General features: G+C 44.8%; 1 long non-coding RNA gene across 3 annotated transcripts; it reads left to right on the forward strand.

Moving 5' to 3' along the window:
* Positions 1–19532: 19532 nt before the first annotated feature.
* Positions 19533–25974, forward strand: LOC138488246 (uncharacterized). Of its 3 annotated transcripts, XR_011274622.1 has the most exons (4): positions 19533–19665; positions 23682–23852; positions 24724–24912; positions 25756–25974. It is a non-coding gene; the product is annotated as an uncharacterized lncRNA (long non-coding RNA). The 3 variants fall into 3 exon arrangements; XR_011274621.1 differs by lacking the exon at positions 25756–25974 and having other exon boundaries at positions 24724–25547; XR_011274623.1 differs by lacking the exon at positions 25756–25974 and having other exon boundaries at positions 19554–19665; positions 23575–23852; positions 24724–25547.
* The last annotated feature ends 1018 nt before the right edge of the window (positions 25975–26992 follow it).

A 26992-nucleotide genomic window follows, 5' to 3' on the forward strand; every position in this document is an offset into this window, starting at 1 on the left:
CGCTCAAAATGACCTTAGGGAAATTAAACATTGATTCTATTGTAAGCATCAAAGGTCCACCTATAAGAGGTCCACCCTTAATGGATTCTCTTTTGAAAAATGATCTAGAATCATAGAACCCACTTAAACAGTGTTGGTATTCCGAAATAGTGGCCGGGATACATAGTACAGTATCAATAGTAGGAGAATCACAACTAATAATTCTTGCAATTTATATTTGATGTTTTGTTATGGTAAGCAACATTTGTAAAGCAATATGATTGCCATTATCCAATCATATTTGCACATTAGAACTCAAAAGTGCACCAGCTGAAAGACTGGCATGTGCCCCCTTACATCCAGTTTCTGACCTTCCCTAATTTGAAAACAATGAAGTGCACCACATGAAAGCATGTTTGTGTGGAGGTATAAGGGTGGGTTAGTTGTGGCTGTAGGAAGAAGGACAAGGAGACATAATTACACGTCTGGTCGTGACGTTTAGACATCCGGTTTTACCTGTGCTGACGTGACTTTAGGCAAGATTCATCTCCTGCCTGTCTATATCTAAGACCTTACCCAAAACCCCCAAAATGTTTTAAGACACACCATCATTATAACTACATACACCCCTTGTGAGCTTCACTTAAGTATACCATCTTGGGTGCTTTCAAACCCCTCTTTCTCCGATCTCGCCACCTCTCCCTGGCATTATGGGCCTTCTTGACACCCTTAATCTCCTATTAGCCTCACAGAAAAGAAGGCAGCTGGCAACAGTGGATAAATATCTACGTATGAAACTTCACACATTGACTGGCCCTTTTTAGTGAACACGTCATACGATGTTCTACACATGAAACTTGTAGGTGTTCCAGTCGACACAGTCGTCTGTCCACCTTGTATCGCTTTGGCCTGCGACATTACCCCTCCCTTAGCCCACCTATGTCCAGATACTTTTCCTCCTCTGACTCCTGATCCACAGAATCTTGGGGAAGATGATAGACTTACTCCCAATTTGATTCCCATAAGCTCCACTTCGGTGTTACGCCACACAGAGGAAAGTGCTCCGCCCTTCCCCGGACTGCCTGACCCAGACGGATATTCCATCACTTGCCGAAATCGGATCAAGGGCCACAGGGGCTGGGGGGTGGCGATCATGGCAAAACATCGCCTAAACCTCTTTCAAGCACCCTGTGAATGTCACAATTGCAAAATCCCACATCTGAAAATAACCCCTACTGCTCACAGCTGTGTTAATTTCATACTGGTTTATCGCCCTCCGGCCGACATGCCAAGCTTTAATGAAGAACGTATACATAGCCAACCAATGACAAAGGAAATGCCCTTGACTGGGTAGTTGCAAGAAATGTAACCGTGCAGGTTGACAACACTTCACCAAGCATTTGGTCAGACCATTACACTATTGTTTTTCAAATCCATTTTCAAAATCCACTCACAAAAGGGAAAAAAACACGGAAAATATTTAAAAATCGCAATTTCAATAAAGTCAGTGTCAATTATATGAAAGCATGTCGACATTCTTTTTCTACTTAGTTTTTATTGAACATTATACGTGAACAAGACAAACACGTTTAGCAAGTACTGGTAAAACAATCCCCCCCTCCCTCTTTAACCCTTCCCCCGCTCATGATTAACTGTGCCCAAGCGGGCCTTAGGGACTCCAGAGCGATCTATTACTGGACCTTACAGCATGAGTAGGCTGACAGATTGGGTTCGTTGGTGCTGATGCACTACGGCCTCTGCGGGGCAATACACAGGGAGACCATCAACTGGGCTGGATCTGGGCAAGGAGCCTCAAAGTCTCATTGTACCACAGTCCTCATGCAGCAGTACTACTGTCCAATCCAGCAGGAAAGCATTCATTGTGTCTTGTACTACAGCTGATCATTTCTCATAAGTGAAAATAGCACACAGTTTTGCCAGCCATTCAGCTCTGGGTGGAACTGATTTGCTTCTCCACTTCTGAGCAAGGGCTAGCCTCCCCGCTCTCAACATGGCCTGCACCACCCTGGGATAGACACCCGAATCCGGGACAGGGGAGGGGAAGCTGAACAAAAGGTTAATAGCGCGCATGGGAAGCGAGGGACCCACTATGTCCTTAATCCTGCTCAGGAGCTCCGACCAGAAGATCTAGATTGAAAGGCATTCCCACCACAGTTGGTACCAGGACGCGTGAAGAGGGGGGAGGTACTGCGAAACATTTTAGATAACCTCTCAGGGGGAGATGCCACATGTGAAGGATTTTAAAATTATGCTCCATGGCCGCTGTGTAGAGGGAACCCGAAAAGAGCCCCCCAAAGAGTTTAGACCAGGTTTTCTCTTCCAACGTCTCTCTCCACGCCTCCTCCCAAAACTGTTTAAACCCCTGCCTACCTTCGAGCTGAGCTGTGATTAAGTTTTTGTATATCTTGGAGAGGGATCATCTCCTTGAGGTAGCTTCAACTAACATTCTCTCCAAGGGTTTGAGGGGACGAGAGAGGCTCGCACCCCACTTGGGACTAGTCAGGAACCCCTTAATTCAGAGGTAGTCAAAGATAGAGATCGGGTGCTCCCCCATGTTTTCCACTAAATTGCCGTACTCAATAAAGGAGCCATTCTGGTATAACGGAGTAGCTCGTTTCAAACCCATATCCGACCACCTTTGGGTATCTCTGAAACCTCTCCTTCCCAAATCAAGGGAGGTGGGGGGCCCATAAGGAAGACAAAGGGGAAGGCCAGGATGAAAGAAGAGTATTGGATTTATCTTGTTTCCATAGGGTTCACAAGACTGACAACGTCGGGTGGTTTCTGACCTTTTCCAGAGGGCCTTGATCGGGGCCCACAAGAAGTCTCTGACTTTCCTGGGGTGCGCATGGGTACCCTCTATATATGACCAATAGGTTTGCATTTCATCCTTCATATGTTCTAACATGACCCTTACCTGGGCTGCCTTATAGTATTGGCGGAGGTCTGGGAGTCCAAAGCCTACCTGAGACTTCAGGAGAGTCAGGGTGTCAAGATTGATCCTTGGCTTTTTTCCATTCCAGACAAACCGGAGAGACATGGACGGCAAGGATTTAAAAAATGAGTCTGGCACTATAGTAGGGAGGGTGGAATAAAGGTACAAGAGGCGGGAAGGACATTCATTTTTATGCATACCTTGCGCCCGAACCATGAGTCAGTGTGGTCCACCGTTGGAGGGCCACACGTATCTTGGAAAGAGTAGGGGGAAAGTTCAGCTCGAAAAGGCTTCCCAAGTCCCTCGGATGCAGTACTCCCAGATAGGGTGTTGCTATGCGCTCAACCTTAATACCTCCAACTAGGTCTTTCCCTTCAATGAGCCTCTCTACTCCCCCCATTGGCATGAGGGATGATTTCAACGGGTTAATTTTCAGGCCGGAGAAGGTCCCCAATGAATGGGAGAGACTGATCCAGGTTGGTTATATAATCAAGAATGTCATCTGCAAATAGGGATAGCCTAAAATCTAGGTCCCCACACCTGACCCCAGAGATCCTTTGGTGCTGTTTTACAGCTATTGCGAGAGGCTCCATTGCGAGGGCATATAAGAGGGGGAAATAGGGTATCCCTGTCGGGTACCTCTGGAAAGGGGGAAAGGGGCCAGAGACCATCTCATTGACTGACACCCTCGCTGATGGACCATTGCACAAAGCAGAAATTCACTCACGGAATCTTTCACCAAACCCCATCCTTTGCAGATCTTTGCCCAAATAGGCCCACTCCACCTGGCCAAAGGCTCTTTTTCCGAGTACAACAACAAAAGGTATGCTTCTATGGTATTACTACTAACCTCGTGCATCAGGTCCAGGGTTTTCCTGATATTATCATACCCCTGTCTCCCAGGGACAAACCCAACTTGGTCCCCATGGACTAGCGAGGGAAGATGCTGGGCCAGCTTATTTTCAAGCAGTTTCACTAAGACCTTCACATCAGTATTCAAGAAAGAAATGGGGCGATAAGATTGGCAATTCGTCGGGTCTTTCCCCTCTTTTGGAATAACTACAATTCGGGCCGATAACATGGACTGGGGGAGCGTCCCTGAATCCAGGACCGCATTGAATAATTTGGACAAGAAAGGGGCCAGAGGGAGCGAAAGGACCTATAAAAAAAGATTATGAAGCCGTCTTTGCCAGGGGTGGTACCCCCCTTCATGGAGCCAATAGTATCCACTACCTCCTGGCGAGTGATAGGTCTCTCTAGGGGGTTCACCTTCTCAGGAGGAAGGTGGGGGATCGGAAGAGAGTCAAGAAACTTGTCAGCCTCCAGCCCTTCCCCTGAGCACTCTGACGTGTAGAGGTGTTCGTAAAATATTCGTAACTGCTCTGCTATCCCTGAGTCGTCAAGACACTTCTCGCCCGCCGGGAGGCACACCGCATCCACCCTTCTACTGCTTCTAAGTTCGCGTAACCTCCAGGCCAAGATTTTATCTGCCTTCTCCCCCCTCTCCATATCCCTCTGTTTAAGGAAAGACAGCTTTCTCTCGGTTTGCCTGACCATAAGGGCAGATAGTTTCGCCTTGAGTTGTTGAAATTCAGCCCATTTATCTGGAAACATTTGTGTACGGAGTTTACCCCCTGGCTGTATCATGTTTATTTTATCTCTGAGAGTTTTCTCCTCCCTGGCTCGCTTTCTTGTTGCTCCAAATTCAATCAAAACTCCTCAGATTGTAACCTTAAAGGCTTCCCAGACTCCTCGCGCAGGGCTGTGACAAGCAAAACATTGTCAATCCTAGAAAATGATGAGTGCGGGTTAGAAAAAAATGTGTAGAGAGGATTCCGACCCTGACGAGTCGAGTGGGAGTCTAAAAGGCCAAGAGCTTCATTCGTGGCATGGAAAGATGAGGCCATTCTCATCTGGGCCTGCATATCCGTGCAGGGGTGGTGAGACTTTCTGTCCCATTCAAGGTGGAGAACCATGTTACAATCACCCCCCACCAGGAGAAACTCCCATGATCTTCGTTTTCCCCCCTCCCATAATTGGTCTTGGGCCTCGTTAGGGGCATAAATAGACACCAGCGTCACTTTCCTCCCCCTGATCTCCCCTTTCACAATTACAAACTGACCATTCGGGTCTGCATGATGAACCTTTGCTGTAAAGTGAGCCTTAGGAGACACTACAATCGCTACTTGAGTGCCATCTCCCTACCCCTTGCCCAGTGGGTTCCCTGCAAAAACAAAAAATGCAGCTTCAGCCTGTTGAACTCCTTCATCACAAACAATCTTTTATTCAGAGAGTTAAGACCCCGAAAATTTAGCAAACCCAAAGTCAGCGAAGTAATGGTGTCAGCCATCGGATACGTAGTCAGCTACCTGAAGGCTTGTACGGGTGCAGGTATACCCCAGCTTCTCCCCTCGGGTCAGCCGTTCTGAGTATTTTTTGAAGTAATCAGTCCTCAATGTATTCAGTCCCCTTCTGGTTTTTTTAACCAATAATAACCCCAACATTGCACTGAACAACTCCCCAACTTACCCCCCTCCACATCCCTGAAAGCCTGGACTGCCTGTGACATATGGGTTGCCATCCAACCAGGCCACCAACGTCTGCCTCCACTAAGGCAGCAAACAACATCAACACCCAATTATTTCGAGCCCCCCCCATTTCCAACCCAAGCCAAAAGTTCTCAACATTACTCCCCCCCTTAAAAACATACCGAGGCACATCTCCTGCACAGGAGCAAGGCCCCGATACAACAATCACGTCAACGTTGATCTCATAGATGCTGGGCGAGAAGTCTATCCCCTTTTCCGCCTTGCTTCATTCCCCCTCTTAGATAAACGTCAAGGAACCTCCTCACCTAGGAGGACCGGCATCTCCCAAGACCCCAGAGCGTAGTCTACCTCAGCATAATCACTGTATCTGCTGAGTGAAATATCCGTCCCCTTCAATGTCATAGCTACCCGCTAAGTCTTATTCAATCAATAGAGGGTTTAGGGGAGGGCGGGACCACCCTTCTGAATTTTCGGTGACCACAGACTCAGCGCCTTTCCTAGGGCTCACCAGCCTTCCCAATGGGTTTTCATGAACTCTCTGTTCCCTTTTCGTTGTTCTCCTGGCTGCTTTCATGGGAGGGTTCGCCCAAAAGCTCCCGGGACACTCTTTGAAAATCCTCTTCAGTGACTAGGGAATATTTAAAGCCATCATACTCGAAAGAGAGGGAGAAGGGGTGTCCCCAACTCTAGCGGACACCCTTGGGCTGGAGCAATCATGTAAGAGAGCCACAAAGGTGTCTCCTCGCCAGGGTGAGAGTCGAGAGGTCTTGACAGATAGAGATCTTCGCCCCTTCCAGACTATCGGGCCCTTCCTCCGAGCAAACTCCAGGATCTTGCTCTTCTCCGCATAATAACAGTTGACAACTCTATGTCAGACTGTGTTTCACTGTCTCTCTCTGGAATCCCCAGGAATCGCAAGTTAATACGCTGTTCCCTGTTTTCGAGGTTATCAAGTTTTAGTGTGCATTTCTCCTCACGTCTCTCCAGCTCCGCAAGATGCATGTCTATTTGGGTTTCCAGTATGTCAATGGAAGATTGGCTCCCCTACAGGGCCAGGACGCAGTCTTCAACAGAGTCTACCTTCTTGTCCAAGGAGTCCAATCTTCTTCCGATATCGGCCCTAAAACAACAAATCTCCTCAAGAAGGGCTGTCATACTCTGATTCACTGTCTGAGTGTCCAATGCACATGGTTGCGTTGGGGCAGGAAAACTGGCTACTTCCATTGTGGCCGTTGAGGGGTAGCAGAACTTTTTCAGTGACTGGGCCCAGTCCATCTGGGAAAGTCTTGAGACCCAGTCCATGCCAGAGGTCGGGGGGACCCTGTCCGGAGGAGGACTGGGCAAAGGGACTCAGGGGTCACTTAAAAGGGTCACACTGCTGACTAAGAAATCAGGTTTTGGTCCCAAAGACACCAATAACTTAAGACCCATCACAAACTGTCATTTTCTGCTACAAATACTGGACAGAAAAATGCCACCATCCAACTCCAGTCATTCATTGAAGCGTCCAACATCTTGCACCCTAGACAATCTGGCTTTTGCCTGCTTTACAGCAGAGAAACAGCTCTTTTAGATTTACAAACTCATAGGGTGAATACTTCCGACAAGGGCAATACAGGGTTGCTTGTATTATTAGATCTGTCTGTGGCTTTCGAGCTCTTGGACTACAATGCCTTCTCCTTACTTTGACCTAGGGCTATGCAGCTCCGATGCCATCAACTGGGTGCGGTCCTTTCTATCACATCAGACCTCTAGAGTTTGCTGGGTAGATGCCAGATCGCCACCAGCACCCATTGTGTGTGGCGTTCCACAAGGGACCTGCATGTCACCTTTAGATCACGCCTCTATGTGACCTCCTAGATGAGTTAAAGGTTGTTTTCACTAACTACGCCAATGACACGCAGCTAGTCTTTGAACTTTCAGGGGATTACGATCTTGAAACTGCTAACTTAGAACACATCTACAGCCAGATTGAAGCCTGGACAAACTGCAACTGGATGAACCTAAACGGGAACAAGACTGAGCTGCTGACCTTTGGCTCCTCTCGAGACAGAGCTAAACTTGATACCAGATACCAGTCTTTTGCCATTCATGATTGATGTATTCCGGTTTCTAAGAAGGTCAAAACCCCAGGCTTTCACCTTGACTCCTCACTCAGTTCTGAAGCACATGTCCATTAGACGGTAACAAATTGTTCATAGTACCTCCGATTACTGAGGAACCTTCGACCTTTTCTATCTGAGTCCAACTGTTCATCCATTGCACGGGCAATAATACTATCTAGACTCGACTATGGCAATGCTCTACTGATTGGTGCTAGTAAAATAAACATACAGGATTTACAGGTGATACGAAACAATGCTGTAGGCATTGTTGAAAGTAAAACTATGAGAGAGCATATCACTTGCAGTCAGCAAGACCTGCATTGGCTTCCCACCACTGCGTGCCTACAATTTAAGGCTGCAGTACTTGTCCAAAGGTGACTACATGGAATGCTTCCAGTCTACATTAAAAACATGGTGGTACCTACAAGCCCTCAAGAAGGCTCCGGTCGTCAACGCTAGCCTTGGTCAAAAATCCAAGTTTCAAGCATGTTAACAGCTTAGGAAGATTGTTCCCGGTCCTTGCTGCTAAAATATGGAACTCCCTCCCTTTAGACCTGAGACAGCAAAAGGAGCACAAAAGGTTCTGCCGACAGTTAAAAACCTGATTCTTTCAATGAAGCTCCTCTAACGACTATGTACAGGTCCTGTTGTCCTGTTTTTGTTGTTGTACTTTTGTGTTTAGCTTTGGCACCCTGATACCTGTGGGTTTCCGGCACCCTAAAAATAAATAAATAAATAAATAATTTTGCTACGAAGCCCCTACTTCTGTATGTTCTTTCCATTGTCACATGATACATTTTTCCATAGAGGTCGCACTGCCTACTTTTAAGACAAAGAGCAGGTAATAGCAAATCAGGAAATATCTTGCATCAAGCTTCTTTAAGTTTATATTATTTGTTATTAGTGTAGCGGGATGCTGACACAGGCAGCTTATATTGTCGTTTGAAGTACAGCCAGGATATGGGAGAGATTTTCGATTGATTTCCATTGAGGATTTAGGAGACAGGATACATCCATGTAGACCATACTCTGAGTTCCAGAATCCTCATAAAACAGCTCACTATATATACATTGCATTTCTTTGAAAACTTGTATGGCAGTGATTGTAGAAAATTGACCCTCATCCCCCTCAGTTCACCAGTTTCTGCCTATTGCAAAAGTTCACCAAATTACAAAATGGCCTCCTGTTGTAGGGGATGCTAACCCTAACCATTCTCATTGTTAGAGCTACGCTAATTAAAGGGTGGCACATTTGGTGATGCTTCTGTATATTGTCCTGCATGTGACAGCCTCACTTCAAATTCACTCAACAATCATTTCACGGTACTTTCTGGAACGTTTGGTCAATTTCATACAACTTGACAATTAAACACTCAACACCACATTCACGGGCCACAGTAGTAGTTTGAACAATGCCTGTTTCAATTTGTATATTTTTTTTTTAATTTGTTTATTTGTTCTTGGTTTATCACAAACCTTTACAAAAGTTGTCGCAAAAACAGAGTAATAAGAGAGAAATGTTTCGCAGTCAGATATAGACGTTTCATTTAAAATACATAAGAACACAGAACTAACAATAAAACACAAAATCAGAAGTCAAATCTTTTCTAACTTAATTCACATACTATTTTTAAAAAGGAAATTACTCGAATAATCAAAATCGGTGAATATCCGTTTCTCATTCTGTACCATATAAATTCAGGATCGTTGCAAACACCATTATCAAATAACGCTGCAAAATATTCAGTTCTTTGTTTTAACAAGTGGGGACATCTCAACATAATGTGTTCAAGATTCTCATCTGTTTCAAACACATTACAGAATCTGCACCATTTCCTTTCCTCCATGGGATTTCTTATGTTTAGTATAGAGTGAGTGTGCATGATATTGAGTCTAAATCTCATATACGAATTTCTAAGCCTCCTTGAGGGATATTTGATCAAGTAATTCTCCATAACCGGCAACATTTTCCAAATAGAGTGTACCTGATTGTACAATTTAGATGCTAACACTTTACTCTTTGTCAGAGACCAATCCATACCTCTTAAGATCTTTCTGGATTTGTTGGGTTTGTTCATTACAGTGCATTTAGCAATACCAATTTCTTCCATCATAGATTTGATATCATTATTTTAAACACACATAAATGGACAAGAGAAATCAGCACCCGCCTCTGCATAAAAGTTAGTAGACCCAGATAGTTTGCATTTTCTCCATAACATAAGCCTTTTGGTTACAACCAACGAATGGAGAGATTGCAAACCCAATTCGTACCTTAGTACTTCAATAGGTATGCAATTTGGCAAAAAGAATAGCAGCCCCCTCCATATAATTCCTTCCAGAATTTTCATAAAATCAACGATCTCTGTTGGGAAAATTTCCAGGCCATAAGTAATCCACGGTACAACTTTACTTAAATAAAAATCCCTCATGGGTTTCATTGTGAAGCCTCCAAATTCTTTCAAGCATTTGCATCTGTCTTATAGACACTTCTGCTTTAGACCTAAATTGATTTTTAAACAGGGTGATTGATTCAGTACCAGTAAAGCAGTATCCAAGATATTTGAACGCTTTTTGAGGCTTAATAAGTTTGCCCTCACAAAACCAGGAAAACGATTCCTGCTTCTTATTGGCACAACCCATTCGAATTATGATCGTTTTGGAAGGATTCATTTTTAAGTATAAGTTGCTTATAAACTGTTCAAAGGTCTTAATTAAGCGCTGCAAACCCACTTTGGTATTATCCATAAGGACAAAATCATCAGCATAAGCCAACCACGAAATTCCCTTCCCATTCAGTTTCGGAGATACCAAACCCCCATTCACAAAAGCAAATTGGGCTCCACTGACATAGAGGTTAAAAATTGTTGGGGCCAGCATGCACCCTTGTCGTAAACCATTATTTGTTACAATTTCAGAAGAAAGATCTCCTACAGAGTTCATACGTACAACTAACCTTGTGTCAGTATAAAGCTCAATAATAATATTCAGCAGTTGATTAGGTATTTTTAAAGATCTTAATTTGTGCCATAGCATTGGCCTATCAACTAAGTCGAATGCCTTGCTAATGTCCATAGAGGCAACATAAATTTGACTCTTCCCCAAGTTTTGCTTTGCAAGCATCGCAACACTAAACCCCCACAGTCCGTACCACAGTTTTTCCTAAAACCCACTTGGTTCATGCTGAGGATATGATTGTTATCCATCCAACTCTGAACATCCAACAATACCAAGGAAGAAAATATTTTTGAATCAGAGTCCGCAATAGCTATCGGTCTGTAATTACAGGGTAGCAATCCTGAGGCCTTTTTAAACACCGGGATGACAACCGAAACCCTCCACGAATGTGGAATAGATTTAGAAATACACACATATTTGAAAAGAATACATAACATTTTTGCCCATGGAAAGGGATTGGATTTTAAGACCTTGTTACTGAGGTTGTTTAAACCGGGAGCCCCCGTGTTTTTAGATTTTATTATGAGCCTCATAATTACATCTACCTCACATCTCAGTATCCATAAGGATGAACTCATTCCCTGAGGTGAGTGGCATTGATCATTAGTCTTATATAGCTCCGCAAAATGACCAGTCCAGATAGCTTCAGGAATTGGGTTTACCAATGTTAGAGCTTGGGTCGAATCGACATTATTCATCAATTGCCAGAAATTAGATGATGTCGCCCCTCTCATTGCTCCAAACATACGTTCCCCATCACTTTGAGCCATGATACATCTATGGCTCATCAATCAGTTTTCATAAGATTGCTTTAATCATTTGATAGAGACCCAGGAGCTAGGGTCAGCTAGGGAGCTGTGCTCATTTTCCGTAATCTGCAGAGCTCCCTGTTAAGTTCCCTTTTTCTTTCGTGAACCTCTATATCCATAGAATGTTTATGATGTATAAGTTGTGCTGGTCTACAGGGCCTATGTTAAATAAATCTCATAATTTTGGATCTAATAGTGCTATCAAATTCTTTTACAGAAAACATTTGTGAACGTTGTTCAAGCTTCGTGTTTTCGTATTCTGCAATCAAGCTAGAGGTAAATTTATTTGTAGAATTAAAAGACCACTTAATCCTATTATTTTCAGAGTTAAGTAAAAGAACCTTGTTATAACACTGTTTCTCCTTCACAAGAATTGTAGATTCAAACTCCATCATCAACATACAGTGATCACTCATCTCAACAGTTTTTACTTCAAACTTTGCCACAGAAAAACTTAGTTTAGCAGTAAAAAAAATATAATCAATTGTGGACACACAGCCCCTTGCATTCCATGTATAGTGGTCATTTGGAATATGCTTTAATCCCCGCAGTTCAGTGTATTTAAGCCATACAAATCCTCTGAGCTTCTGACTACTGGTCATAGTGGTCGCCATCTTGAGATACAAAAATTCTCCAGTCAGCCTATCCACGCCACAACCTGCATTTAAATCGCCCGCTATTAATATTTGACCATATATATTATCTGTAGACCACCGGTCTATTTGTTTACCTAGGCCAATTAGGTTGGTTTCAAGCTGTTGATCCGATAATTCGTTAGCATTCCAATAAACATTAATAACCAGTAGAAAAAAAAGATTCTCACCCTCTCCAATCAAATAATCGGTTAAGAGAAAAGAATGGCCTTGATTCAAAGTGTTTTTAATTAGTATACCTGAGGACACTTTTGAGGCCGTAAGCATGCCACCCTTGGGTCTACCCCTCGGTCCTTTTACGGCACATAGGTCCTCCACTACAAAATCTTCCCAGCCCACGTGCGAAGTTAGCCAAGTTTCCTGCAGCACAATTAAATCAAATCCATGTAAATCTGTCATAAGTGACTCGTTGTTGAAAAGATTGAAATTGCCGCAAGAGTTCCAGCAGAGCAATTTCAGGTTATGATTTCTAGCTATGCAGGTTTACCCAATTCTTTTAGATTAGAGATTGCATCACGCAAAGATAAAGCCAGCCATATCCAATCCTGTTTTTCAGGGACATCATCAGTTCCTTGATTGGAGTGGTAATTCACCCGATCAAATCTTTCCTGCTCAGTGACCCACCTCTATCGGGGGCTCGTGCTGGAATAGACTGATCTTTAAATGGGAAGAGATTGAAACCCATTCGTTGTAAGGCTTCTGCTTCCTTCAGTATTATTGAACGAACCAATGGGGATGGAACAACCAGTCTTACAAAATCCAATCTTTCATTATCTATTAAATCAACCAGATGGATATCAGCAGAAGTAATGAGTTTGAGTTCAGATATCCCCACAAATAAAGAGAGAATATAAGATCTATTTAGCGGTTGATTTCACTCATCTTTAAATAATGAGCATAAGATCAATCCCGGAATATTGGGGAATGCCAAAGGTCTGGTCTCCTGCACATATTTGGTTTCTTGAGGTAATTTTTTCATTATTCCATCTATCTTCCCCCCTTACATAGGAGCGATATTCACATTCATTCCTCTCTTCATCCAATAAACCCTCATCTTTTTTTTGACAGTTCAGCTGAATATCTTTGATTCTCAACCTCTTATTTTCTTCCACAATATCATGCACATTTTTTTAAAGTTCCCCAATTTCTTCCAAGTCTTTGGACTTCAGATCTTTACTTGTATCACTGGATTCAATATGTATGGTAGGTTTCTCCGTTTGTACCTCCTTAGTCATCTCCGTATGTAATACCGGTCCCTTACCATTTGTACACACATTCTCATTCGTATCGTCCATTACTCTTTCTCTTTCTTTCAGCCTTTTATTTTCAATCATCAACTCCTGCACATTTCTCAGAATATCCTCCACATTTGTCTGATTTTCGGGTGAGGTAAAGTGGGAATTATAAAGTCCCACTTTAACCCCTTGCAGCATTGACATCTCATCTGTTTTTCTGTAGGAGTTAACCACTGTTTTATTTGTAAAAGGCAGTGTATTGTCTTTAGCAATGTCTTTGTGGTATAAACCCGTATTTACCGATTGTACAATAGGTCTTATTCGAGACGTAACTACATCTCCAGGGTAGTCAAGAGGTTGGTTAATTTTGACCTGTTCTATAACAGTATTCTTGCTAGCAGGTCTAATGGGCTCCTTTGGAGCTCGGGGGTCTACATCCTTACCCGAGGTGCTCGTTGAGCCCTTAAAGATTTGAAAAATGTCACTCAACCCATTTTCCAATATGTTGTTATTTTCCACTGACAAAGCTCTTTTTTTTCATAGCTTCATACATTCCATCCAATCCTTCTTCATATTCACTCTGGGTTGCCTCATCAGCAGATGTTCTCTCGATTTCGACTGCCTTCGTCTGTGTGGCGCCAGTATGTGTCGCCACATAAACAACTGCATCCGAAGCATCCTCTTCAATCATGTGTTTCATATCAATATCTCTCAAGAATTTTCTAGAGGATTTGCTTTTTAGGTCAGCTTTTTTTGCTTTATTATTGTTTTCTTAGCTTGTTTTTTTGCTGCTCTAGAAAACAGGATATCCGTCCCGGAACCTACAGTGATAACCTTGGGAGTGCTTTTCGATATAGCAATATCCTTTTTTGCAGAATTGCCCACGATTTCCGAAATTTTGGAAATCGCCATATTATTTATGGGTATTACATCTTTTGGCAGCGATGATAAATCAAAGTGACCCATCCCTGATCCATCCCTTTCTAAATTACATACAGGTTTCACTTCAGCGCCCCGGATATATATCGGCTTCTTAACTAAGGGCACTAGTACTTCAGATATAGTGTTAGGCAATACCTCTATACCTTTTACAATAGGTATGAGTGAAGCTGATAGAACATTTGGAATATTGTCGATCGCTGTTACCAATGACATCAACAATTCATTATGTTTTCTAAGCTCAACCAGAATTGCTCGGTTAAAAATTCCTAGCATCGTCATCGTATCATCAGCGAGAGGAAAATCATTTCTACCCCCTGTGAGGATGTCATATATAGGGTCAGACAGAGTGTCATCCGGCATAAAGATAGCCGGAGTGTCTAAATCAAGAACATCCGTCTCCACAGCCATATCCCCCTGGTGTAAATCTTAATGTCCCACTTCCTTCTTATAGTCTCCAAACATAGGATGGAAGGGATCAATATTTTCCTCTAAATTCCTGATTTCTACCGAGCAGTCCTGTGCACATTGCAACAATTCCTCTTCATCTACACAGGGGGCTGGCAGAGGGAGCGCCGCCGCTCGTGCCAGACTAGCCCTGCGAGTACTAACTGCTGCAAAGAATTCCGCCCTGTGGTCTTTACGAATAGCTGCTAGTTTTGTTTTATCCATAATAGCCGTTATTTGAATCACACTATACCACAGGACAAGGCAAGAATAATAGAACAAGCAACACCTACTTTCCAATTTTACAGAAATATTTCAGACAAATCAAAAAGTTTTGATAACTGTTTGAAAAAAAGCTTTTGCAATTGACTTACTACCAACTGACTTCATCAACATCAGAGCAGAGCCCCATGCAACCCGAATTATTAAAATCCGAGTTTTAGTCACCCAAACACACGCACTACGAAGCACGAACAGCAAACAGCATGCTTTCTTGTGCTTCCGGGTGCGCGCGTGGATGCGCTGCACACCGTGCTTTTGAAATCAGAGTAGGCCGTAGTAAAGGAGGGCTTTAGAAAGCAAGTCCAATAGGATTACAGCTAGGAAAAAGTGAGAAGACAAGTATTAGATCATAGAAAAAGGGGCAGATTAACTGCCAGGGGTATTCAAAGAAAGTCAAATTCAAAGTCAAGCTCCGTATTTACTTTCAGCCCATTCGGGTCAGGCAACTTCCTGTGTGCCTGTGATGGACGTCTGCTCAACTGCGGATCCACCGTGCTGCAAGAGAAGTCTGTGCAGACTGGGGAGATGAAAAGTCTGTGTCGATCTCAGCACATGAATTGACAAGTGACTGGAACAGCAAACAGCATGCTTTCTTGTGCACCGGGTGTGTGCGCAGGTGCACTGTACACCGTGCTTTTGAAATCGGAGTGGGCGGGAGTAAAGGAGAGCTTTAGAAAGCAAGTCCAATAGGATTACAGTTTCAGCCCATTCGGGTCAGGCAACTTCCTGTGTGCCTGTGATGGACGTCCGCTCAACTGCGGATCCACCGCACTGCAAGAGAAGTCTGTGCAGGCTGGGGAGATGAAAAGTCTGTGTCGATCTCAGCACATGAATTGACAAGGGACTGGAACAGCAAACAGCATGCTTTCTTGTGCTTCCGGGTGCGCAGTTAATGCACAGTGGTTGGTGGACAACGAGACCTCCACAATGCCTAAGGTAGTCAGCCTGATGGATCCCAACGTCTCTGTTTGTAAGGACTAACAGTTGCCCTGTGGGTTTCAGGATTCTAACTCACCCCCTAGACTGTACAAGGTCTCTAGCTCACCACTGAGGGAGAACTTGGTCTTTTATCAGGTTCATCACAACAAATTACTGAACAGGCTGCTGCCCACCACATCACCAACAGAGGGGTATGCTATTTTGGCCCTAAAACATTGAATCCGAGCTCACTATGCATGAAGGGATTCTGCAAATGGCGCTTTGCGAGAGCTTCTAAAATTCCTTTGAATTTATTTTTGCCTCTCATGATGTGGCATGACAAAGAAAATGTCCCCACGGCTTGTGTCCCTAATACTTAATTTCACCTTTTGCCATATAAAACCCTTTTTGTTGCCTTTTACCCAGCCGCCCAGATCTAGAATGCTGTTATTAACGTTGCCTGTTAAGAGTCACTAGAGAGGTGACCTCCACCCCAATTCTTTCGCTATATAAATCTTACACTTTCCCATGATGCCTACTTGAACTCGAGACCTTTTCCCAGCTTTAAGCGACTTCGCCATTCTACTTAAAATGCCATTTTTCAGGGCTCACTCAGACGCTTTAGAGCCGAGCGCTTTCCAGCAGGACGGACTTAGCAGTGCCGGGTGCAGCGGCTACGAGTACCACACACGCACAGGTAGTTCATACTGTATTTCATCTGGGCGCGAGCATGCGCAGGGGTGAGCCGCCATGTTTACAGAGCGCGCCCGGTCCAACACGATGATGATGATCTATCAGGGCCGGGTGATGCACTCCATGGCGGAGGCTGAATGTGTACATTTTAATTTGTCATGGTGACATTATATCAACACCAGAGCAGACAGGCACTGCCAACCCCCTGCTAGCAATTTATGGGGACTGTGTCTGCACCCAGGTCTAAAAGGATGACTTAAGAGACCATCCTGGAGTCATCCGATGATCATCGAACTACATTAGAAGTCATTTCCACATCATCAGAAGTCATCAGGCTGTTAAAGTCATCAGCAAATGTCTCAGAATGGTGGGTGATGATTTGGGGATGAGCGTAGATGACTTGCGGATGATTCCAGCATCATCCCTATTTTAGAAAACTCTTTGTTCCTGATGACTTTAGGATGACTTGCCGATTACTTCAAGAGCATCACCATGATGATTTGGGATGATTCTGGGATGACCTGCCGATTACTTCAGGAGCATCAACAGGTTTGCCCCAGATGATTCTGGGATGACCTGCTGATTACTTGAAGAGCCAAAACATGTTTGTCCCTGATGATTTGGGAATGATTCTGGGATGACCTACCGATTACTTGAAGAGCATCGCCATGAAACATGTCTTGATGATTTGGGGATGGCTTACTGATTACTTCAGAGCATCACAGAGTTTTTGGATGATTTGCAGACTAATACTGATTGTCATTTAAACTGCAACACTCAATGTAAAAGTGCTAAACCATTGACCAGGAATCACACTTAAAAAGCATACATGGCACAGAAATAGTTTTCTTGCAGTAAAAAGTGACTGGTCACAAATGTCCCCAACACATATTTGGCCCTAGGGAACAAGTAAGGGAAACGCACCGTAAAAATACTAGCAGCACTTAATGGAAGAAGGGGTTAAACAAGTTGTGAATGGCCAGACAAACTATAGAACCCATCCCACATGGAAGTCATGAGGCCTAAACATATCATGCACCTCCTGGGTGAGAATCCTTTGCCATCCAGTCAAAAGCAGGCACCCAGCACCCTCAAAATCCTCAATGTGGCAAGGGTAAAGCTTGAGACTATGTTGGGTGAAAATGGAAGCCATGAGGCCTAAACATAAGCATGCACTCCATGGGAGAGAAACCTTTGCCATCCAAGCAGGCCCGAGCACCCTCAAAATGACCAATGTGGCAATAAGGGAAAGCTTGAGACCCAGCATAAAAAAAACATTGCACACACATGAAAGCCCCCCAAAGAAATCAAACGAGCTGCCATGCTGGTCAAGTTGCTGCATGCATAAAGAGTTTTTTAATGGCGCACAAAATGCATATAGAATTCACAGAGCTGGATCGATGCACTCACCTGATATGCTGCCTGGACACTGAAACTGAGCTTCTGCTAAAAGAAGGCCTTATGTTGCTTTCATTGGTAATAGCACATAAATAAAGTCCATATGAGACCCCAGAGCATTGTGTGTTTGTTTAAAAGTTTGCCAACACTTTCTGAAATGCCTTTAAGGCGTCATGACGTAGGGGCGATTTTTCACATAGGATGCCTACGTGATGACGAAGCTGATGAAGACAATCATGGAGGAAGAAGGACTCCATGCCGTGCAGCGGTAGGTATATTTAGCTGCTGGTGCGCTTGATTTGTTCTTTCTATTTTGGAATTTTAGAGCAACATCTCGTTGTGCCCGTTTCCTGTTTGTCTGGTAAGCATTACACCCCCTCTCCCCACAAACAGAAGTGTTTTTGATCATTTCAAGCGATGGCCGCCATCATCCATGCAGCCCCCGTGTGCAAGTGTGACTAATATTAAGTGCTCCTCAGTGTATGCGATGCAACTGTTCATCGCGGGCTGCGGGTGTAATCGGTTTCTGTATGCTGCATACAAAGCAATTGTGGAATACGATGTGCTTCTGGGCCAGCTATCAATTTCTTCCTGCATACACCGGACGCGTATTCTTTTTGCTTTTATGATTCATTGTCATTTTCAATCCTTAATACGAATGAACCTCGGCCTAGAAGGTGGTTCCTTTGATCTCACAAGCATGTTGGGGTGGAGGCTACGGTTTCACAGGAAGCGATGGAACATGACCTTTCACCACTCGATAAAACAGGAAGTGGCATCACATAGCATTGTTTCTAAGTACACTATGAAAATTATGGGTTACGCTATCACTGTAAAGTGATATACATTTCATACAAGAATGGATCACCATATGTATCGTTAATATCAGTGTATATAGGCACATATTAACAAATCACTGTAATTGCAAGGAGATGCCCAAGGCCAAACGATAATGATGTGTTATTATATAGCACTTATGTTTAAGTGCTTCATATAGAATAAATATACGTACAATATCACCCAACCTGTGTTGGTACTCATTTATCAACCTCAGCAGGATGAAAGGCTGTGTTGACCTTGCTGGGAGTCGAACCTGCAGATCGCACACACTTTGCAGCAGCCAGCACTCAACCCACAGAGCTATTTTACCAGTTATAGCTATCAGAAAACCAGCCACTCCAGAAACAGAGCCACCTGCTGCTGGCCACAGCCCATGAGTCTGTTTAAAAATTTTTTAAAAAAAGCGATTTTTATTTTTTAGGGGTACCAAGGGAGACTACAGGGGTAGCAAGAGAGACCGCAGGGGTCGCAGTTGCGACCCCTAAATGACGTCCATGTGTGCAGCTAGTTAATAAAGAGAATTTCATTTAACTGTGCTGCTTAAAACAAAGGGTGTTTTTTTTAAAGAAAGTGTTTCTTTGGAGAGTGGGCTTTTATATGCTGGGTGAGCAGCAGATTATAGTAAAATATTTTTATTTTAAAACACTGTGTTCTATGTATAGTTATGCTATTCTGTTAAATTTGTTACTTTTGAGACCTAACCATGGCATTTTAAGCGGGCGCTCTTTCTATCTGCTTATTTTGTTGGGAGTGGCTTGTTTTGGGCTTGTCTTGGAGGGGCGTGCAGCTTTTTTTATTTTCTCGGACCTGGGGGCACAGCTGCTGTAAGCGGCAATGGCGGCGGAAGAATGGTGGTCGTGCTCGTGCTGGGAACCAAAATAAAAGTGGATAAATAGCACAAAAGGTAGGTGGGAGTGCACACGTTTGAGGGCACCCTTGTTTATGTCAGCGTGAGGGTTTTGCAACCTACGCTGCAGGGGGACTGGGTCGGATCTCGTGTTCTCTCGGGACGCAATGGCGGATCAGGCCACAAACATGGAGGGGAGACGCGGGAAAAGGCATCCGAGCCAGCTGAGTAGCTCAGGCAGGCAGGCAGAGAAGGAAGGAGGCTCTCACGGGCCTGTTCCGAGGCCTGGCGAACTGATATAGCCCAGGAACGGAGCGTGAGGGAGGATTGAAATACCTGGACATTCAAGAATGTTGATTTAGGAGGCAGGTCGTGCTGCCTTTGTTGTTGGAAGTGTCCACGCGGCAAAGACAGCAGTCTGCAGGCGTGTATGTGAAACATGAAAGCGTGCCTGGTTTAGTGAGCAATTATTATTTCTGCCTAGTCAATTTCTCGTTTCCATGTATATGGCTGTGATCGCCTCAGCGAGCCACTTACATGACCACTGTAATTACTTTTGCGGCTAGGACGGTGTGGCCGTGTTTGAAGTCCTGTTGCTGTGTGCATATGGTATATCTTCCACTCGGCTTCCACTATTGTTTCTGGACAATATTCATTTTAAACGGCCGCATATTATTTCAAAATGTTCCATCCCAGTCCCTTCTCGTGCTGGTTTCACAGTTCTCAATGTGCAGCACTTTTGTGTACACAGTGCTTTTTTTTATTTTTGGCTAAACTGAAGTTATTGCAGTGGAGTACATATAGGACACATGTGGAGGGACCCACAGCATATGGGTGTTTTTATTTCTTTATACTGGTTGATCTGCCACTATAAATGAGCTCATAAAGTAATAAAAATGCCTTAACTAAGTGTGCCTTCTCCCGTTCGATTTATAAGCTGGGAGCGTGTGCCTGCATAAGAGTGGTGATGGGAGTGGTGTCCCTTGGGGCCAAGTGTGGCGATGGCAGTGGTGTCCCTGGGGGCTGAGTGGAGATGATAGGGAAATATCCTTGGGGCTGAGTGTAGTGATGGGGGGGGGGCGTCCTTGGGGCTGAGTGTTGTGATAGGGGGCATCCTTGGGGCAGAGTGTAGTGATGGGGGGTGTCCTTGGGGCCAAGTGTAGTGATGGAGGGGTGTCCTTGGGGCCAAGTGTAGTGATGGGGGCGTCCTTGCGGCCAAGTGTTGTGAGGGGGCATCCTTGGGGCTGAATGTGGTGATGGGGGGCATCCTTGGGGCTGAGTGTAGTGATGGGGGCGTCCTTGGGGCCAAGTGTAGTGATGGGGCGCGTCCTTGGGACCAAGTGTTGTTAGGGTGCGTCCTTGGGACCAAGTGTTGTTAGGGGGCATCCTTGGGGCCGAGTGTAGTGATGGGGGTGTCCTTGGGCCGAGTGTATTGATGGTAAGCATCCTTACGGTACAGTGTAGTGATGGGGGCATCCTTGGGGCCAAGTGTAGCGAGGGGACAACCGTCCTTTGGGCTGGGTGGGGTGGTTGGGGGTGCACCTGAGTGTGGGGAAACAGACCTTGGGTATGGGGTTAAGGTGGTAAGTCCAAGGGCGGTTCTATTAAAGGGGAGGGAATTCTTTGACTAAGGGATAAGGGGGTGAGGGGAGACCTTGGGGTGATGGTTATGAGTGGGTAGAAGTGCTTGGTGTGGGGGATTAAGAGTTTGGTGTAAGTCTTTGGCGGGGACATGGGTTAAGTTCAGTGGAAATCTTTGGGGTCTGAGGCATAAGAGCTGGGTGGAAGTCTTTGGAGCGGAGAGGGTTAAACATGGGGAGGGTGTCTTTTGGGTTGCGGGTTAAGAGTTTGGAAGTATTGTGACAAGATTAAGAGGGGGTTCACGGGTAGAACGGGTATAACAAAACGTGGGTGGTGGGGGGAGTCTTGGGGGTTAAGGGCACAGGAGTAGTTTGGGTGTGGATAGGGGCAGGAGTGCGTTTGGGGATGTTTTAAGGGCAGGAGAGACATGGGGGGGCGTTAAGGTTTGGGGTGTCATTGAGGGTAGGTGGGATAATGCAGTCAGTCTTTTGAGAGAAGAGGCTGGGCAGAGGCTTTAGGGCAAGGAGGGCTAAGTGTGGGGAGTCCTTGAGGGGGAGGGCTAAGGGCGGGGGAAGTCCTTGATGGGGGGGCAGTGGGTTAATGGAGGTTCTGGCGGTTAGGGGTGGGGTGCAGTTGGAGGACAAGAGGGATGAGGGCAATTTCAGGAAAAAGGGGGACAGTTAGAGAAGAATAGTGGAGGGTGGATGCAGAGTGTGGGTGATTGGTGTGTGTGTGTGTGTGTGTGTGCGCGCGCACGTGCGTGCGTGCGTCCGTCCGTCCCGTCCCGTCCTCCTTCCTTAGTGCTGTTCAGGGGGGGGGGGCCTGGAAGCTGAACGAACAGGCCTTCTCTGAGGTATTGTTGCAGTTTGCAAAGTGTCGGGGGGGGTCACTGGCTTGCCGGAGAGCATTTTTGGCTGAGTGTGAGGTGAAGGCACCCGACTTCTCTTTTCATGCGCGTCTCGTTGCAAAATCTTTCTTATTTTTCAAAAACATTCAGTTATTGCATTATGAATTGCTGCCTGGGCTTATTCTAACCCCCTCTCCCCGGCCATTTTGCTACCTGCGTTCCGGTTGGGTCCCCTCCTCCCCCTTACTCCCACGCATGGCTTTGTGTTCTCCCCTCTCTGACTCTCTTGCTCCATTGACCTGTATCCCTCCCCTTTGTGACTGGGACTGGGTCTGCGTCTTAGCTGTTAGGAGAGATATTGCGCAATTGGGGGGAATGGAATAGAGCAGTTGAAGGGGCGGGGCAGTTAATGGAGTAACTGCAGTGAAGGGGGATGGGGGTAGTTGGGAGAGACGTGGTGTGTGATAGAAGGGTGTATGAGTCCGATGGGAGAAGTGGGCAGTTAAAGGAAAAGGGGGAATTTTATGGAGAAGTGGTGGGGAGCAATTGAGGCCGAAGGGCCTGGGGGCAGTTGAAGGGGGGGGGGCGGTTTCGGGCATTTGTGCAAAATGGGGAGAACAGGATGGGGCCAGATAGGGAGCAGAGGATGTGGCAGTTGGAGAAGTGGTGGGGCATTTGAAGGGAGAAGGTGTGTGGGGCAGTTTGGGGAGAAGGGTGGTGGGAGCAGGTAAGGGTTCTCCCTTACCTGCACCCACCACCCTTCTCCCCAAACATCAGTTGGAGAATGAGATGTGGGGCCAGTAGAGGGGGAAAAGGCAGTAGGGTCCTGTGGGCAGTTGAGGGTGGAGCATTTGATGGATAAGGGGGTAGTTGGGGTGAATGGTGGCTGGGAGTAGTTGATGGAGAAGGAGGCAGTTGGAGAAGGGGGTGGTGCAGCTGTTGAGGGAGAAAGGGGCAGTTGGGGGGTGGTGGGGTAGTTGATGGAAAAGGATGCACTTGGAGAGGCTGTTGGGAGAGAAGGTGTGCAGTTGAGGGAGAGGGAGCAGGTAGGGGATGAATGAGGTGGGGCATTTCACAGTTAAGGGGCAAAGAGTGGATGTGAGTAGTTGACGGGGAAGGGGCTGGTGGGGCAGTCGAGGAGGAGAGGCCATTTGGGGGTGAAGGGAGATGGGGAGTATGTTGGGAGAGATGGTGCACAGTTTCAGTGTCTTTATATTTCAATTTGAACTTCCATCTTAGGTCAACTAGTGTGGAGTAAAACCGCTCAAATAAACAAGCCAATATGTAGTACACACACAGGCTTGAATGCTTTTATTGTTGCTGGGAATGAGTGCAGCACTTAAATATTTTAATACAGTTACTCATTCACCACACAAAGGGGGGGCCGCATGGTGCTAAAATACACATATACACTGATTTAAAACATTTTCTTGGCAAAGGAAATCTCTTTTAATGGTGTTACGAGCAAAAGAAGATTGTCCTAGTGGCTTTTTCGGGGGATTGCTCATTCCTCAGGGCTGTCTGTCTGTCCTTAACAGGAAGGTACCAAAAAGCGGAAGTTTTACTTTGGTCTCGAGGGATTAGAATGTCTGATCACCGTTTTCAAAACTGAAGATTACTGTTTTTCTGAATCTGGGTCATTCAGTTCAAGAACTACAGCCATGAGATGGAGGTTCAAAGGGCCCCAAAGAAAAAGCAAGAGGCCAAGGCGACGCCGAGAGAAAGGCACTCTGCATTGAACGTCCGGCTCTTTCTCAAGAAACTTTTCTTCAACCTCCTGGAAAACTGCTACAATCATCTCATATATATTGTGAAGGTGAGTTGGGCCTGTTGGGATTGGAGTACATTGAGCGTAATGGCAAGGGCAGGAACGGTGAGAGCGCACTGACACATGGGGGTTCACTCTTGCCAACTGAGACTAGCAAGACATAAGCGAAGAGCCCAATGTTGGAGCTCTGTTCCGCACTACACTGGTCACAGCACTGGCTATTCACCTCACAACTTGTCTCAGTGTGAACTAGCTGAAGCAGCAAGTTTGCTGCAGCAGTTCTAAATCGAGTGGCTGAAGGCAGACCTGGTTAAGACATTTCTATTACACCAGTAGTGGGTTTACTACTCCAATTAAGTTATTAACGCTCAGAAGACTGCTTTGAAAAAAACACTGGCAGGCACTTTAGTGCACCGTTTGATGGGATGGCTTGATTAATACGAGCTCAAAGAGTTCCCATGAGAAGGTATTTTGGGGCAAGCGCAGGATCTGGGTGTAAATGGCTATGGGGATTAGCATGGCCATGGCCAGTCAATAAGTGGGCAAATAACCAAACATCTGCATGCTTTGTGTCCCTCCTTTTATGACATTCCCCCCTACGTGTACTCTATTCCAATAGTTTCAGTGACACCCGATAGCCCTCAACTGACTCTCTGGGCAGGGTCAGGGCGCCCATCCGACTTCCTGGCTGGTTCTCAGGTTCTCCTTCCCTGTTACTCCCTGGGCTGGATCTCCACCTGACACCATTGCTCACTGGTAGTGGACCAAGTTGTAATTGTGTCTTCTCCCACTGTTACCGCAGTGTGATATCCTGCGCCATTTGCCTTATTGTTCTTGTCTACGCTGTTAGTCTGATGGCCAGAAAGTAGGTGCCTTTAACTTTTGTTTTTTGTTTTTTTTGTTTTTTTTTAAATTGTAGAACAGTTACAAGCCACGCAAAGACACAATCAGTTGGCAATACATCATTTGCAGGCATCACTGGCGGCGCTTACCAGGACCAATTCATTACCAGAATCAGTGGAGAAGTCGTTGGGAATGGACACTGGATCATCCACACAACAGAAGCTGATATTCCCCTCATAACAGAACCGTTCCCAATTTAAAAACTGTAGTTAACTTACTTAATTTTGAGAGTACCTTTTCCGCATTGAATGGACACCATAAATAGATGGTGGCCGTTACGCGAGAGCTGTTGGTGTATCAATTCGCTACTGCATGAACAAATTCTATTCTAGACTAATAAATCATTTGTTTCTAATACATTTTAAAACCTGTCCCTCACATTCATTGCACATTGGCCATTCCTGGTTTCCAAGCAGAATAGGGGTAATTAAAGGCAGGGAGTGGGTATTATCTTTGGGGTGTTGTATATTTGTTAGTCCATTCGAGTATGTAACAAATCAGTGATGCATGGTTTTCAGACAGGAGGCCTTGGGTCACCCATGTAAGCAAGGTGTGCTTTGGTATATCTGGGGTCATGTGTTTCCGGACCTTCTGGTTATGTTAATTAGCAAAGGGTTTAAAAGACTATTTCCCCACATCCACTTATGCTTTCTATTTCTAACTGTGTGATAGTTTCTAATTTAAAAGTCAAACTGTTGTATCTACACAATGAATCTGTCAATCTTGTTTCTGCATGATTGTCCTGTCTCCCATCCCCACCGACTCAGTGCCTGGCTCAACATCTCCTCAAAGACATATTAACCCCTTTGACCATTAAAGACCATAAATCTTCTGAATGCAGCCACAGAAAACCATGATTCATTTTCAGTTCAAATCTATCTTTTAAGCCTGTTTCAACCGTTGTGTACAAATGCATTTAAATGTAGTGACACATTTGTAGGTTGACATTTTAACATTTGTTAATCCTGTATTTATTCTACAATAAGTAATTTAACAATGCCTATTCTGATGTCCATTTATATTCATATATCCTTTCTTTTTTTTGTAGAATTTCTGAGATCTGTCTGCAAGGCTAACAGTTGGCCTACTATGGACAGCCAGGTGCCACCAAAATCTGCAATGCCAGAAGAGGCCTAAAGAAGACACCGCCTTTCGAAATGCAGGATCGATGATTATTAGTTTGTGTTTTTGCAAACTGATTTATTCTTATAGAATACAGCTATGCCTTTAAACTGCATTTGTTAAATAAAACATTTTTTGAACACTTTCTGAGCCTATGTTTGATTGAAGACATCTTATAGCCACAGCAATACTATAATAAAATATCAACAATGTATAGCTGCAGTATTTTACTATCATAATAATGTTGACTGCTCTCAGTGATATTGGGTGAAGTGACTGGCGGCAGTCTGTCATGCAGGTAGACCTTTAACAGATTCTGTTTAGGTCACTGGAAGTGTGTGTTTCAATGCAGTGCTTTGTAATTTTGGGTGTGAGGCCCTGTTGGCTAGAGGTGAGAATTGAAATTAGGGAGTTTACAGGTTGGTTTGTGACATGGGAGGGGGCGGTTGTAGTTTTGTGCACTAAATCGGTGAACTTGGTTAACAACATTTGGGTGCTCTAGCAAAGATGGACAGTGACAGCTGCAAAATTCATTAGATTTATTTCCAGTAAACTATCCATAAGTCTAACGAATCATTCTAAAGTAATGCCACCAATCTTACTCAAAAGGAATACATCCTTGGGTAATCAAACCCCTTTTCCTAAATGTTTTGGAAGCATCTTGAAATCTTTTAAACTCATCATGGAGTGGTCTGCAAGAATCATTCACAATTCAAAACCCATCCTAAAGTTCTCATGCAACCATCCTGAAGTAATCCCCACCCATCCTGAAGTTGTCATGGAGTCATCCTAGAGTAATCCAAAATCATCGTGGAGTAATCCCCACCCATCCTGAAGTTGTCATGAAGTCATCCTGGAGTAATCCTGAAGTTGTCATGGGGTCATCCTAGAGTAATCCGAAGTCATCCTGGAGTAATCCCAACTCATCCTGAAGTTGTCATGGAGTCATCCTAGAGTCATCCGAAGTCATCCAGGAGTAATCCCCACTCATCATGAAGTTGTCATGGAGTCATCCTGGAGTAATCCAAGATCATCACTGGAAGTAATCCAAACTCATCCTGTAGTAGTTTCTGTGATAACTCTAGAGTCATCATCTCATTACATATTTTGGCCTGTTGGAATACTTCGGATGATCTTCCTGAACTATGCATGGATGACTCTAG

This window comes from Ambystoma mexicanum, chromosome 9, assembly GCF_040938575.1.
Source record: "Ambystoma mexicanum isolate Mex_15411 chromosome 9, UKY_AmexF1_1, whole genome shotgun sequence".
In the NCBI taxonomy this organism is placed as follows: Eukaryota; Metazoa; Chordata; class Amphibia; order Caudata; family Ambystomatidae; genus Ambystoma; species Ambystoma mexicanum.